This window comes from Equus caballus, unplaced genomic scaffold (assembly GCF_041296265.1).
Source record: "Equus caballus isolate H_3958 breed thoroughbred unplaced genomic scaffold, TB-T2T haplotype2-0000440, whole genome shotgun sequence".
In the NCBI taxonomy this organism is placed as follows: domain Eukaryota; kingdom Metazoa; phylum Chordata; class Mammalia; order Perissodactyla; family Equidae; genus Equus; species Equus caballus.
The window spans coordinates 1,469,147-1,485,332 of NW_027222395.1; the positions used below are offsets into that span (position 1 = coordinate 1,469,147).

The window sequence follows — 16,186 nt, forward strand, 5'->3', positions numbered from 1 at the left end:
TAATTTCCAGAAAAGGCCAGAACAACCTGCCAGGCAGCCTGGAATCCCCTGCCAGGCATGTGGGAACCAACTGTCAAACACGCCGGAACCAACACCTGGACACACTGAACGCACCAACCGCACACGAAGGAATCAGGGTCCGGACACACGGTAGCCACCAGCTGGACATGCCAGAACCACCTTCAGAACATACTGGAACCATATGCCAGACACACAGGAACTACCTGCCAGACACCACGGAACCAATGGTCAGATACAATGGAACCAGGCATCCAGTACGCTGAAGCCACCTGCTGAACATGCCCAAAAGCTGTGCTGGACATACCAGATCCATATGATGGATACACCAGAAACAGGTCCAGTACAGGCCAGAACCAGGTTCCAGAAACACCTGAAACAGCTGCCGGACACACCTGAACCAGCTGTTAGACCAGCCTGAACCACTAGATGGAGAATCCTGAACCACATGCCAGGCACACCGGAACCAGGTGCCCCACATGCCAGAACCACCTTCTGGACACGTCTGAACCACCTACAAGTCTTGTGAGAACCACCTGCCGGATACAGCAGATACAGGTGTCGCACACACCGAAACCAGGTGATGGACATGACTGACCACCTGCAAGACATGCCAGAACCAGATGCCAGACACACTGGAACCACCTGCCAGACACCTCAAAATCCCCTGCTGGATATGACGGAACCTTGTGACACAAACGTCGGAATCATCTACCAGACATGCGGGGACCACCTCTTGGATATGCTGGAACCAGGTGCCTGATTCACTGAAAGTACCTGCCAGACACACCAGAACCAGGTGTCAGACACGCTTGGACAACCCACAGGACACGTCAAAATCACCTGCATGATACCCTGGAACCGTGTGCTAGACATAACGGAACCACCTGCCAGATACACCAGAAACAGGCGCAGTACATGCCGGAACCAGGTGCCCCACACGACTGATTCACCTGCCGGACAAGACTCAACCGTCTGCCGGACATGCCAAAACCACCTTCTGGGTGCACTGGAACAATCTGTGTGCACGCCTGAAACACCTGCCGCACAAGTGTGACCCATGTGCCTGACATGCTGTAACCAACTGGTGGACATGTTGGAACCATCATCTGGACACTCTGTAACCACTCACCACAGTCGTGAGAATCAGGTCCAGAATGCGCCGGAAGCACCTGCAGGAGAGGCCAGAACCACCTGACTCACACGCCAAAATCACCTGCCGAATATGCCAGAACCACTTGACGGACACTTGGGAATCACATGCAGGGCATGCCAGAACCACCTCTCAGATATGCCAGAAACACGTGCCAGACATGATGGAACCACTTTCTGGACAGACCTGAACCACCTGCCGAACACACCAGAACCACCTGCTTGACTCACCAGAACCACCTGCGAGACATGCCAAAATCACCTGCCGGATACACTAGAACCAGGCCCCTTAGATGCTGGAAAAACCCGACAGCCATGCTGGAACCAGCCTCTGCACACTCTTTAACCACCACACAGACATGCCAGAACGACCTGCCAGACACACCAGAAGCACCCACCAGACACACCTGGAAACACCTGCCGGACACACCGGAAACATGACTCTGACACACCAGAACCAACTCCCACACATGCCAGAAGCACCTAACGGACACATCCGAACCATCTTCCAAACGTACCAGAACCACATGCCAGACACACAGGAACCACCTGCCAGACACTTCGCAAACACCTGTTGGATATGCTGAGACCACATGCCAGATACACTGAAACCAATGGTGAATACGCCAGAACCAGGTGTTGGACATGCCACAAAAACCTGTCAGACAAGCCAGAACCACCATCCTAACATGCTGGAAAAACCTGCCAGACATAACAAAATCACCTGCCAGATACACCAGAACCAGCTCCTGGATACACCAGAACCAATTTCTGGAAAAGGCTGGAACAACCTACCAGACAGACTAGAATCCCCCACCGCACATGCGGGAACCGAATGCCAGACATGCCAGAATCAACACCTGGACACTGTGAGCGCACCAACCACACACAACTGAATCAGGTCCTGGACACACAGTAGCCACCTGCCAGACACGCTGGAACCACCTTCAGAACATACCGGAACCACATGCCAGAGACACAGGAACCACCTGTCAGACACCATGGAACCAACTGTCAGATACGGAACCAGGCGCCCGGTACGCTGAATCCACCTGCTGAATACGCCAGAACCATGTGCCACACACGCAGGAACCATGTTATGGATATGCCAGGAACAGGTCCAGCACAGGCCAGATCCAGGTGCCAGACACGCCTGAAACAGCTGCCAGACACCCTTGAATCACCTTATAGACCAGCCTGAACCACTTGACAGAAAATCCATAACCTGGTTCCAGTGTGCCCAGAATGTGGTTACGGTATCCGGTACCTGATTCTGCCATATGTGAGAGGTGATTCTGGCATGTCTGACAGTTGGTTCCGGGATGTCAGGCTCGTGCTTCCACCATGTTTCACGGGTGGATCAGTGCTGTCCAGCACGTGGATCAGTTGTGTCTGGTGGTGGGTTGCAGCATATCTAGGGGTCGTTGCAGTGTGTCCAGAAGGTCGTTCCGTCGTGTCCAGCATGTGGTTCTGGCGAGTCAAGCAGGTGGTTCCAGCGTGTACGGCAGGTGGGTCAGGCATGTCTGTCAGCTGGTCGAGGTGCCTCTGCCAGATGGTCCAGGCATGGCTGTCCCCTGACCCAGGCATTTCTGAAATGTGGTTCTGACGTGTCCGAATGATGTTTGGGCATGTCCTGCATGTGATTCAGTCCTCTCCGGGAGGTGCTTTGGGGTTGTCCGGCAGGTGGTCCGGGTGTATCCAGGAAGTGGTTCGGCATAGCCGGCGTGTCCTTTGAGAATGTCTAGCCTGGGGTTCTGGCATATCCCACAGGTGGCTCCAGTGTGTCTTGCACCTGGATGTAGCGTGTTCGGCTTCCAGCATGTCCACCAGATGGTTCCAGCTCATCCTAAAGGTGGTTACGACGAGTTCATCAGGTGGTTCAGGCTTGTCCATCACTTGGTTCAGTCGTGTCCAGGACCTGGTTCCAGGATGTGCAACACCTCTTTCTGTTGTATCCAGTAGGTGGCTCCAGGGTGTCCTGCAGGTGGTTCAGTTTTGTCTGGCACCTCATTTCGGTGTGTGCGACACCTTTTTCTAGCACATCTGGCAGGTGATTCTGGCATGTCTGGCAGGTGGTACTTGCATATCTGGCAAGTGTTTTGGGCATGTCCAGCAGGTTTTTCTGGCCTTAGGGCACCAGATTCCGCCGTGTCCAGCAACTGGTTCTGGCATATCCAACAGGTGTTTCCGGCATGTATGGTAGGTGTTTGCGGTGTGTCTGGCAAGTGGTTCTGTTACATTGGTAAGGTGTTTCCAGCATTTCCAGTGGGTGCCTCCAGGGTGTCCAGCAGTTGGTTCAGACGTGTGTGGCTGGTGCTTCTGGCATGCCTGTGTGGTGGTTCTGAAGTGCCTGGCTGGTGTGTCTGGGGTGTCTGGCAGTTGATTCCCACGTGTCTGGCAGGTGATTCCAGCGTGTCTGGCAGGTGGCTATGGTGTGTCCGGGACCTGATTTCGTCATGTCAGGTGGTGGGTTAGCATGTCTGGGTGGTGGTTCTGGCATGTCCATCAGTTGATTTTGACATTCAAGTTGGTTCTGGTGTATTCAGGACCTGGTTATGGCATATCCGGCAGGTGATTTCAGCTTGTCCTGCCTGTTGTCTGGCGTGTCTGGCGGGTGGTTCCGGCATGCCCGGCAGGTGGTTGTGATGTGTTTGGCATCTGCTTCTGGCGTATCCTGCATGTGGTTTTACAGTGTCCGGCACCTGGTTCTGCCATGTCCGACAGGTGGCTCCAGTGTGTCAGGCAGGTGTTTCTGGGATGTCAGGCAGGTGGTTCTGGTGTGTCCGGCTCGTGGTTCAGCTATGTTTGGCAGGTGGATCAGTGCTGTCCAGCAGGTGGATCAGTCATGTCTGGTGGTTGGTGGCAGCATATCCAGGGGTGGTTCCAGCATGTCAAGAAGGTGGTTCCGTTGTGTCCAGCAGGTGGTTCTGGCATTTCCAGAAAGTGGGTCCACTGTGTGCAATGGGTGATTCTGCCGGTTCCTGCACATGATTCCAGCATCTCCAGGACCTGATTCTGGCATCTCCAGTGCATGGTTCCAGACTGTCTGGGTGGTGGTTCCGAGGTGCCCAGCTGTTGGTTCCAGCATGTCAGGCAGGTAGTTCAGGTTTTTCCAGTGGATTGTTTCAGTATGTCCAGCGGGTAGTTCAGGTGTGTCTGGCAGGTTGTTCAAGCATGTCTGTCAGCTGGTCCAGTTGCATCTGGCACTTGGTCCTGGCATGGCCATCCCATGTTCCAGGCATTTCTGAAACGTGGTTTTGATGTGTCTGAAATGTGGTTTTGCCTGTCTGGCATCTGATACATTCCTCTTCAGGAGATGTTTTGGGGGTGTCCGGCAGGTGGTCTGGGTGTTTCCAGGAAGTGGTTTGGCATGTCTGGCATGTCCTTCAATTATGTCTTGCCTGTGTTTCTGGCGTGTCCAGCAGGTGGTTACAGTGTCTCTGGTACCTGGCTCCTACGAGCGCAGCAGGGGCTTCCAGCATGTCTAGCAGGTGGAGCCACCTGCTGGAAATGCCGGAAACAGGCACAGCCGGACACACCAGAACCACCTTAAGAATGTACCAGAACCACATGTGAGACACACAGGAACTACCTGCCAGACACCATGGAAACAACTGTCAAATATGCCGGAACCAGGGGCCCGGTACACTGAAGCCACCTGCTGAATACACCAGAACTATGTGCTGGACACGCTGGATCCATGTGATGGGTACACCAGAAACAGGGCCAGCAGAGTCCAGAACCAGGTGCCGGACACACCTGAACCACCTCCTAGACCAGCCTGAACCACGTGATGGACAATCTAGAACCACATGCCGGGCACACCAGAACAAGTTGTCCAACATGCCAGAACCACCTGCTCGACACTCCTGAACCACCACTCAGTCTTGTGAGAACCACCTGCTGGATACACCAGAAACAGGTGTTGCACATGCCAAAACGAGGTGCTGAACATGACTGAACCACCTGAAAGACATGCGAGAACCAGATGGCAGACATGCTGAAACCACCTGCAGGACACGTCAAAATCCCCTGCCGGATACAGGGAAACCATGTGCCGCACACGCCAGAATCACCTACCAGACGTGCCAGGACCACCTGTTAGATATGCCAGAATCAGGTGCCTGATTCATTGAAACTACCTGCCGGACATGCCAGAACCAGGTGTCAGACATGCTTGGACAACCCACATGACACGTTAAAATCACCTGCATGATACCCCGGAACCATGTGCCAGACATAATGGAACCACCAGCTGGACACACCAGAGCCACCTGCCGGATATGCCAGAAACAGGCACAGCACATGCAGGAACCAGGTGCCCCAGATGACTGATCCACCTGCCAGACAAGTCTGAACCATCTGCCGGACATGCTGAAACCACCTTCTGGGTGTGCCTGAACCATCTGTGGCACACGCTGGAACCACCCACTGGACATGTGTGATGCACCTGCCTGACAAGCTGGAACCAGCTGTCAGACACATAAGGACCATCATCTGGGCACTCTAGAACCACCCACCACAGACATGAGAATCAAGTCCAGAATGCGCCAGAAGCAACTTCAAGACATGCCAGAACCTCCTGACTCACATGCCAAAATCACCTGCCAGATATGCCAGAACCACTTGACGGACACTCCGGAAGCACATGCCAGGCATGCCTGAACCACCTCTCAGATATGCCAGAGCCATGTGCTGGACATGCCAAACCACCTCCCAGACACACCTGAACCACCTGCTGGACATGCCTGAACCACCTGCCAGATATGCTGGGACCAGACCCCTTAGACGCTGGAAAAGCCTGACAGACATGCTGGAACCACCCACCGGACACACCAGAACCACCTGGAACCACCCACCAGACACACTGGAACCATGACTCTGACATGCCAGAACCAGCTCCCGGACATGCCAGAAGCACCCAACAGACATGCCATAACCATCTTCCAAACCTACCAGAACCACATGCCAGACACACAGGAACCACCTGCCAGACACCAGGGAACCAACTGTCAGAGATGCCGGAACCAGGCGCCTGGTACCCTAGAGCCACATGCCAAATATGCCAGAACCATGTGCCGGACACGCCGGAACCATGTCATGGATACACCAGAAACAGGTCCAGCACAGGTCAGAACCAGGTGCCAGACATGCCTGAAACAGCTGCTGGACACACAAGAACCACCTGCTAGACCAGCCTGAACCACTTGACGGACAATCCAGAACCACATGCCAGGCACACCAGAACCAGGTGCCCAACATGCCAGAACCACCTGCTGGACATGCCTGAACTACCTGCCTGTCTAGTGAGAATCACCTGCCAGATACACCAGAAACAGGTGTCGCACACACCAAAACCAGGTGCCGGACATGACTGAACCACCTGCAAGACACGCCAGAACCAGCTGCCACACACACTGGAACCACCTGCCGGACAATTCGAAATCACCTGCTGGATATGCCGGAACCATGTGCTACACATGCCGGAATCACCTACCAGACACGCTGAGATCACCTTTTTACTATACCGGAATCAGCTGCCTGATTCGCTGAAAGTACCTGCCAGACATACCAGAACCAGGTGTCCGATACGCCTGGAAAAACCACAGGACACGTGTAAGTCATCAGCATGATACCCTGTAACCATGTGCCAGACATAAGGGAACCACCTGCCGTATATGCCAGAAACAGGCACAGCACACGCCGGAACCAGGTGCCCCACACGACTGATCCACCTGCCGGACGAGACTGAACCATCTGCCAGACACGCCGAAACCACCTTCTGGGTGTGCAGGAACCTGTGGCACACGCCGGAACCACCTGCTGAACTTCTGTGACCCCCCCACCTGAGATGCTGGAACCAACTGTCAGACACGTTGGAACCATCATCTGAATACTCAGGAACCACCCACCTCAGACGCGAGAATCAGGTCCAAAACTCACAGGAAGCACCTGCAGGACACACCAGAACCACCTGCTTCACATGCCGAAATCACCTGCCGGATACGCCAGAACCACTTGACGGACACTCCGGAATCACATGCTGGGAATGACAGAACCACCTCTCAGATATGACAGCATCACGCGCCAGACATGCTGGAACCACCTCCCCGAAAGACATGAACCACCTGCTGGACACACCTCAACCACCTGCTGAACATACTGGAACCACCTGCTTGACTGGCCAGAATCACCTGCCAGACACACCAAAATCACCTGCCAGATACCCTGGAACCAGGCCCATTATACACCAGAAAAAAGTGACAGACATACCAGAACCACTTGCTGGACACTCTGGAACCACCACACAGACATGCCAGAACAACCAGCCAGACACACTGGAAACACCCACTGGACACGCCAGAACCACCTGGAACAACCAGCTGGAGACACTGGAACCGTGACTCTGACACACCAGAACCAACTCCCGGAAATGCCAGAAGCACCAAAAGCACACACCAGAACCATCTTCCAAACATACCAGAACCACATGCCAGACACTTCGGAACCACCTGTTGGATATGCCGCAACCACGTGCCAAATACGCTGAAACCACCTGCCAAATACACCAGAACCAGGTGCCAGACAAGCCACAAACACCTGCCACACAAGCTGGAACCACTAGCCTAACACACTAGAACAACCTGCCGGACACTCCAAAATCAGCTGCCGGATACAGCAGAACCAGGTCCTGGATATGCCACAACCGATTTCCGGAAAAGGCTGGCATAACCTGCCGGACGTATGTGGGAACCAACTACCAGACACGCCGGAACAAACACCTGGACACTCTGAAAGTACCAACAGCACACAACGGAATCAGGTCCCGGACACACGGTAGCCAGCTGCCAGACACGCGGGAACCACCTTCAGAACGTGCAGGAATCACCTTCAGAACATAGTGGAACCACATGCCAGACACACAGGAACCAACTGTCAGAAACACCAGAACCAGGTGCCCGGTACCCTTAAGCCACATGCTGAATATGCCAGATCCATGTGCCAGACACCCCAGAACCGTGTGATGGACACACCAGGAACAGGTCCAGCACAGGCCAGAACCAGGTGCCGGACACACCTGAAACAGCTGCCGGACACACTTGAACCACCTGCTAGAACAGCTTGAAACACTTGACGGACAATCTGGAACCACATGCCCTGCACACTGGAACCATGTGCCCGACACGCCAGAACCAACTGCTGGACATGCCTGAACCCCCTGCCATTCTAGTGAGAAGCACCTGATGGATACACCAGAAACAGTATTGCACACACCAAAACCAGGTGCTGGACACGACTGAATCACCTGCAAGACATGCCAGAACCAGGTGCTGGACACACTGGAACCACCTGCTGGACACTTTGAAATCCCCTGCTGGATACGCCAGAACCATGTGCTGCACAAGCCGGAATCACCTACCAGACATACCGGGACCACCTAATGGATACGCCAGAACCAGGTGCCTGATTCCCTGAAACTACCTGCCTGACATGCCTGGACAACCCACAGGAAACGTCAAAATCACCTGGATGATACCCCGGAACCAGGTGCCAGACATAACGGAACCACCTGCCTGACGCGCCAGAGCCACCTGGCAGATACACCAGAAACAGGCGCAGCACACACCGGAACCAGGTGCCCCACACGACTGATCCACCTGCCATACAAGACTGAACCATCTGCCAGACATGCCGAAACCACCTTCCGGATGCGCGGGAACCGTCTGTGGCACACGCCGGAACCAGCCGCCGGACATGTGTGACCCACCTGCCTGACACACTGGAACCAACTGGCGGACACGTTGTAACCATCATCTGGACACTCTGGACCACCCAACGCAGATGCGAGAATCAGGTCTAGAAAGTGCCAGAAGCACCTGCAGGACACGCCAGGACCACCTGACTCACATGCCAAAATCACCTGCTGGATATGCCAGAGCCAATTGACGGACACTTTGGAATCACATGCCGGACACGCCAGAACCACCTCTCAGACATGCCAGAACCACCTGCCGGACAAGCCAGAACCACCTGCCTGACATGCTGGAGCAATCTGCTGGACGTGCCCAAATGACCTGCCGCATATGCCAGAACCAGGTCCTGTAAAAACCTGCCGGACATGCTGGACCCACCAGATGGACACGCTGAAACCACCAACCCAATATTGGCGGTCCCGCATCTGGTTCCACCATGTCTGGCAGGTGCTTGCGGCGTGCCAGGACCTTATTCTACTGTCTCCAGTGGGTGGTTCCAGAGTGTCCTTGTGGTGGTTCTAATGTGTCCGGCAATTGGTCCCAGCATGTCAGGCAGGTGGTTCAGGCGTTTCCAGGAGGTGCTTTGGGGTGTCTGGCAGGTGGTCCGGGTGTGCGTGGCACCTGGCTCCGGCGTGTTCAGCAGGTGGTTGGGTGATGTTCACCAGATGTTTCTGGTGCATCCTGAAGGTGGTTATGGAATATCCGGCAGGTGGTTCAATCATGTCCAGCAGCTGGTTCAGTCTTGCTCAGCAGGTGGTTCAGTCGTGTCCAGCACCTGCTTCTGGCATGTTCAACACCTGTTTCTGGCATATCCGGCAGGTGGTTCTGGCATGTCCGGTAGGTAGTTCAGTCATGTCCAGCAGGTGGTTCAGGCTTGTCCGTCACTTTGTTCGGTCATGTGCAGCACATGGTTCCAGTGTGTGTGACAACTGTTTCTGGCATATCGGTTAGATGGCTCCAGCATGTCCGGCAGATGGTTCACTCATGTCCAGCACCTGGTTTCTGCATGTGAGACACATTTTCTAGCCTATCTGGCAGGTGATTCTGGTGTGTCCGGCAGGTGGTTCACACAAGTCTGGCAGGTGGTTCCGGCCTGTCCAGCAGGTGGTCTGGCCTTAGGGCACCAGGTTCCACTGTATCCAACACCTGGTTCTGGCATATTCATCAGGTGGTTTCAGTGTATCCGGCACCTGGTTCAAGCTTATCCAACAGGTGGTTCTGGCGTGCCTGGCAGTTGGCTAATGTGTGTCTGGCATGTGATTCTGGTACGTTCGGAAGGTGGTTCCATCATTTCCAGTGGGTGCTTCTTGCGTGCCCAGCAGTTGTTTCTGGCAAGTGTGATGGGTGGTTCTGGCATGTGTGCGTGGTGATTCCGACATTCCAGATCGACATTCCAGGCATGCTGGAACCAGATGCCTGACACACAACTACCACCTGCTGGACACACCTGAACCACATCACATCCTAGTGTGACCACCTGCTGGACATGCTGGAGCCACATGCTGGATATGCCTGAAACAGTTTTTGCACATGCTGAACCCAGGTGCCGGACACGACTGAAGACCTGCCAGACACGATGGAGCCACCTGCCTTATACACCAGAAACATGTGTCGTGCATGCCAGAACCAGGTGCTGGACACTACTGAAACACATGCTGGAAAAGCGTGAACCCCCTGACAGCCTTGCATGAACCACCTGCCAGACACGCTGGGACCACCTGTCTGATATGCCAAATACAGGTGTCAGACATGCCAGAACCAGGTGTTGAGCACGACTGAACCACCTGCCTGACCAGCCTGAACCACCTGGTGGGCACGACAGGACCAACTGCCTGATGTACCATAATCTAATTCAGCATGCACTGGAACCATCAGTTGGACATGCCGGAATCACCTGCACAGCACGCCAGAACCACCTGCTGGACACACTGGAACCACAGGCCCGACATACTGGAACGACATGCCAGACATGCAGGAACCACATGCCAGACCAACCTGGACCACCTGCCTGACACCCGAATGCCCTGCCCAGAGAGGCCTGAATCACCTGCCAGACATGCCCAACACACCTTTCAGACATATGAGAACCACGTTTCAGAAATATGTGGACCTCAGAAGGGCCATTCCTTGACCATGTGCTTGATGCACCTGGACCAGCTGACAGACATGCCTGAACAACCTGCCGGACTTGCCAGAACTACCCACTGGACACACCGGAACCATCCAACAGAAACACGTGAACTGCTGGGGTCCAGCCCCAGCCGAACAGGGTCTCCTGAGGGATGGACGGCGTCGGTGAGGGAGCAGGCAGTGAGACAAGGAGTTTAGTGTCCAAGTCTAACTTTATTTTGTGTATGTATGATTTATATAGGGCTCAGGGTATGCAAGGATGATTTCATGAAACAGTCCCAGGACATATCTTTGGCTCACGTAAGCGGGTTTTTGCAAGGTAGACAATAGTCCTAAGAGTAATTGATTGTAAGGTAGACAATAGTCTTAAGAGCAATGGATTGTGTGCAGGCCTGGGGGGAGTCAAGCTTCTGTAATTCTGTACTTCAAGGAGGCTACCCCCAGCGGCCTGCTGACTCAATGGGCCGTGGCAACCACCATCCTCCCAGAGAGATCTGTGGGGGACACAGATTTCTTTGTTCCCTCTCCACTCCCATCGCTTCACCTGACCGAAGGACGGGTCAGAATGTTCTTTCCCTAGAAGATGTTTTTCCCCAGAACTTTCCCTAGAATATTGTATTGTATCATTCTCATTCCCAGGGCCAGGCTGAATTCCCCTGAAACACCACCAGGTGTAGAACAGAGTAAGCAGAAGCAGGAAAGTCAAAAGTACCAGGGAGACTTGTTGCAAGGGCAGCCTGGTAGATTCCCTTGAGGGTCGCTGTGAGTCCCCTCATCTCTCTCCTGGACCGTGTCACAAGGCAGAGGCTTAACTTGTAGGCTGATGGCTCCCGGCAGTGAACCATCTGCCTGACACGCTAGAACCAAATGCCAGACATGTCGGAACCACCACCCAGACACTCTGGAACCAGACATTGGAGACTCCAGAATCAGGTCTTGGACAGGCCGGAAGCACCTTCTGGACACGCTGGAATTACATACAGGAAGTGGAAAATCACCCACCGGACACAACGGAACCATCTTCTGGACACACCGGAACCAACTGACTGACAGGCTGGAACAACCCCCGGATATGCAGAAACCAACCGCCGGACACGACTGATCCACCTGATGGATAGAACTGATCCACCCACCAAACACGGCTGAACCAGCAGCTGGACACACCGGAATCACCTGCCTGACACCCTGGATCCACCTGCCGGAATCTCTGGAACCACCTGTTGGATATGCCAGAGCCAGGTGCCGGACACAGTAGATCCACCTGCCAGAAAAGTGAGAACCACCTACCAGACATGCCGCAGCAGCCTGCTGGACACACTGAAATCACCGGCCAGATGTGCCAAGACCAGGTCCCAGATATGCCATAACCAAATTCCGGACAGACTGGAAATACCTGCCAGAAATGCTGGATCCACCACCTGGGCATGCCGAAACTACCAACCCATCCCGATGCAATCAGGTCTCAGACACGCTGTAGCCACTTGCCGGACATGCCAGAATCACCTACCGGAAATGTAGGAATCCACTGCCAGACACCCCAGAAGCAAACACCGGACACCTTGGAACCACACGTTGGATATGCCAGGCCCAGGTGCCGGAAACACCAGAACCACCTGCTGGACAAGCCTGAACAACCTGCCAGACTTGTGTGAATCACCTGCTGGTCATGCTGGTATCAAGTCTAGAATGCGCCAGAATCATCTTCCAGACAGGCCAGAAAAACCTGCCAGACATGCCAGAATCACCATCGGAAACATTGATACCACCAACCAGACATGACAGAATCAGCTCCTGGACACACCAAATCACCCACCAGACATGCAGGAACTAACTGCCAGACACCCCGGAAGCACCCACCGGACACGTCAGAACCACCTTACAGACATACTGGCAACTCATGCCAGACACACAGGAACCCCCTGCTGGACTCACTGGAACCACATGAATGACACATCAGTACCATTGGCCAGACATGCCGGAGCCACCTGCCAGACAAAACTGAACCACCTGCCAGACAAGACAGAACCACCTGCCGGATACGCCTGAAACATTTGACAGACACTCTGGAACTACATGCTGGGCACGCCATAACCACCAGTCAGATATGCCAGAACTGGGTGCTGGACACGCCAGAACCACCTTCTGGACAGGCCTGAACCACCTGTCAGAGAAGAATGAAGCACTTGCCCGATACGCCTGAATCACTTGGTGGACAGTCCAGAACCACCTGCCGGGCACGCCAGCACTATCTGCCAGATAAGCCAGAACCAGGTGCTGGACACTGGACACGACTCAACCACCTGCCAGGCAACCTGAACCACCTGCTGGAGAGACCTGAGCCATCTGCCGGACCCCCTACAACCACCATCCAAACGTGCTGGAACAATGTGGTGGACAAACTACAACCACCTGCCAGACACACAGGAACCAGTTCATGGGCATGCCAGAAACACCTGTTGAACAGGAAGTAAGAAGCCGACAGACAACCCTGATCCAGTCAACGGACACGCTGGAACCACAGGTCAGACAAGACAGAATCATGCTCCAGACATGACGGAACCATGTGACTGAAATGCCGGAACCACAAGCCGGACACAATGTAACCAAATTCTGGACACTCCGGAACAAATCATCATACATATCAGAACGAAATGCAGGACAACAGGGAATGACATTCCAGACACAGCAGAACCACCTGACTGACAGGCTGGAGCCAACTTTTGGACACATCGGAACCATCATCTGGACACTCTGGAACCACCCACCACAGATGTGAGAATCAGGTCCAGAACGCGCCAGAAGCACCTGCAGGACATGCCAGAACCACCTGACTCATGCCGAAATCACCTGCCAGATATGCCAGAACCACTTGATGGACACTCTGGAATCACATGCAGGGCACGCCGGAACCACCTCCCGGACAGACCTAAACCACCTGCTGGACATGCCTGAACCACCTGCTGAACATGCCAAATCCACGTGCTTGACTCGCTGGAACCACCTGCCGGACACAACAAAATCTCCTGCCGGATACGCTGGAAGCAGGCCCCTTAGACGCCGGAAAAACCTGACAGACACGTGGGAACTACCCGCCGGACACTCTCGAACCACCACACAGAATGCCTGAATGACACTCCAGACACACCTGAAGCACCCACTGGACCCGCCAGATCCACCTGGAACCACCCGCCGGACACACTGGAACCATGACTCTGACACTCCAGAACCAACTCCTGCACATGCCAGAAGCACCCAACGGACATGCTGGGACCATCTTCCTAACGTACCAGAACCACATGCCAGACACAAGGAACCACCTGCCAGACACTTCGGAACCACCTGTTGGATATGACGCAAAAAGGTGCCAGATACACTGAAACCTCCTGCCGAAGATGCCAGAACCAGGTGCCGGACACCCCACAAACACCTGCCACACAAGCCGGAACCACCAGCCTAACATGTCAGAACAATCTGCCGCACACACCAAAATCACCTGCCAGATACACTGGAACCACGTCCTGGATATGCCAGAACCAATTTCCATAAAACGTGGGAAACACCTGCCGGACACGCCGGAATCACCCACCGGACATGTGGGAACCAACTGCCAGACACACCGGAACCAACACCCGGACACTCTGAAAGCACCAACCCGACACAATGGCATCGGGTCCCGTACACACAGCAGCGACCTGCCGGACACGCCAGTACCACCTTAAGAATGTACCAGAACCACCTGCCAGACACACAGGAACTACCTGCCAGACACCATGGAACCAACTGTCAGATACGCTGGAACCAGGCACCCGGTACGCTGAAGCCACCTGCCAAATATGCCAGAACCATGTGCCAGACATCATGGAACCATGTGAGGGATACACCAGTAACAGGTCCTGCACAGGCCAGAACCAAGTGGTGGACACGCATGAACCACCTGCTAAACCAGCCTGAACCACTTTACGGACAATCCAGAACCAGTTGCCCAACATGCCTGAACAACCTGCTGGACACTCTGGAACTACCCGCCGGACATACGCCCAGCATCCACCAGAAACGCCTGAACCACCTCCCAGACACTCTGGAACCAACCGCTGTAAAAATCGGAACCACTACCTGGACAATCTGCAAACACCTGCTGGAGACACCAAAATCAGGTCCCGGCAGGTGGTCCAGGTGTGTCTGGCACCTGGCTCCGGCGTGTTCGGCAGATGGTTCCGGCATGTCCACCAGATGGTTCTGGCGCATTCTGAAGGTGGTTACGGAACATCAGGCAGTTGGTTCAATCATGTCCAGCAGCTGGTTCAGTCTTGTTTGGGAGGTGCTTCAGTCATGTCCAGCACCTGCTTCTGGTATGTGCAACACCTGTTTCTGGCATATCCAGCAGCTGGTTCAGTCGTGTCCGGCACCTTGTTTCTGTGTGTGCAACACCTGTTTCTGGCGTATCCGGCAGGTGGTTCTGGCATGTCTGGCAGGTGTTTCCCTCAAGCCTGGCTGGTGGTCCAGGCATGTCCATCAGGTGGTTCCGGTGTGTCGGGCACCTGGTTCCAGCACGTCTGGCATGTGGTTCTGGAATGTCCATAAAGTGGTCCTCGCTGGTCCAGCAGGTTGTCCAGGCTGGTATGGCAGCTGCTTCAGGCTTGTCCAGCACCTGGTTCTGGCCTTCCCTGGCCTGTTTCTGGCGTAACCAGCAGATGGTTCCAGCGCGTCCAAGAGGTGGCTCGGCTGTGTCCGGCAGATGGTTTCGGTGTATTCAGCAGGTGATTTGGACATGGCCACCAAGTGTTTCCACCATGTCTGGCAACTGGTTCTGGCATATTCGGCAGGTGGTTTCAGGGTATCCGGTACCAGATTCTGCCATATGTGAGAGGTGATTCCGGCATGTCTGGCAGTTGGTTCTGGGGTGTCGGGCTGGTGATTCTGCCGTGTTTCACAGGTGGATCAGTGCTGTCCAGCAGGTGGATCAGTCATGTCGGGTGGTGGGTTGCAGCATATCCCGGGGTGGTTGCAGTGTGTCCAGAAGGTGGTTCTGTCGTGTCGGGCAGGTGGTTCTGGTGAGTCAAGCAGGTGGTTCTGGCGTGTACGGCCGGTGGGTCAGGCATGTCTGTCAGCTGGTCAAGGTGCATCCAGCAGAT

General features: G+C 54.5%; 1 long non-coding RNA gene across 1 annotated transcript in view; it reads right to left on the reverse strand.

The window, feature by feature from the left end:
* Positions 1–16,186, reverse strand: part of LOC138923074 (uncharacterized) — a 32,501-nt gene that overhangs the window by 3,663 nt on the left and 12,652 nt on the right. Inside the window, exon 1 of the long non-coding RNA XR_011436194.1 lies at positions 1–16,186. This exon is cut by the window's right edge and continues 12,652 nt beyond it. This is a non-coding gene — a long non-coding RNA (uncharacterized lncRNA).